Source organism: Octodon degus, unplaced genomic scaffold, assembly GCF_000260255.1.
Source record: "Octodon degus isolate 3935 unplaced genomic scaffold, OctDeg1.0 scaffold00508, whole genome shotgun sequence".
NCBI lineage: Eukaryota > Metazoa > Chordata > Mammalia > Rodentia > Octodontidae > Octodon > Octodon degus.
In genome coordinates, this window is record NW_004525084.1 from 117,844 (window position 1) to 119,082 (window position 1,239).

A 1,239-nucleotide genomic window follows, 5' to 3' on the forward strand; every position below is an offset into this window, starting at 1 on the left:
CTTCAGGACCAGATGTGTCCTTTGTGTTCAGGCCTGGGCTACCATAATTGCTTATATATGGCTATATTTTTTTGTTTTCTTAGATATTCATATCTATTTTTTTCTCTGAAACATACAAAGAAGTTTTTTTATTAATTTTATGGAAAAACATAACAATGAGACAGTTTCAAAACAGGTTTATAAGACAGTTACAATAATTAACACATTGTGTATTGTTGTCTTCGTAGTAGTTATTCATGGACCTTGTGCTTGCCAGGCTGGCGCTTCTGATGCTTAGCCACCTGCCCAGCCCATCTGAGACATATAGAAAATAATGTCTATCAGCTCTACTCACCCTCTGTACTGCTATGTGGACATGTAGAAGCTCCAGTGACTATTTTGTGGTATCATTAATTCACAAAGTTTCAACAGTGCCTGATTTAATAAGAACTTCTCAGTTGTAGCTTTGCGTATGACCAGTGTAGAACTTGGCTCACAATGGTGAGTTACACAAGGTGACCTTCCCCAGAATTTTCCACAGCATTGGAGATGGTTTACAGTATCAGGACGAATTCAGGGCCCTCAACTCTGCGGGCTGACATGCAGGGTTTTTTTTGTTTTTCTCTTTTTCTCCTCTATTGCAAACAAAATACAATACCCACATGTATAAAGCATAAACTACTTTTCTTCATGGAATCCTTCATCCAGAACTTCCCCGTGATAAGGTCACACTTGTTCTTCTGTCCTAAGTTAATCATTATGTAATATACATACTGTGCTTGGAGTTTTATGAATCGTAATAGTGTAAATTGGAAGTATTTTCACCTCAAAATTCTTATCATTACTGTATATGTAATAAATATTAATATAAAATAATACATGAGAATATTATGTCTCCTGCGTAGGTGTCCCCAAAGGCTCATGCATTCATAGGTGGGGATTAGGAGTGTGCATGCTGCCTGTCCTAGGTACCCTGGATGAGATGGAAGGGATAGAGAGAGCTGTGGCTGTCCTTTGTTGCATTGTTATCTTCTGCTTCCATGAAATCCTTCTCCTCTGCAATACTTGTAGACATGGCCACTGAAGTTGCCAGCTAGGTAACTGTTTGCTCCTTTAACTCTGGGTGTCTGTTATTACATCTCAGCAATGAGAGAAAATACAAGGGGTGAGAGGAACTCTAGTGGCTCTGTGTATTAGCTACTGGATAGAAGAGTTCATTGAAATAAGGCTGTAGATAGTGATGGCTATGGTCTCTTTTCA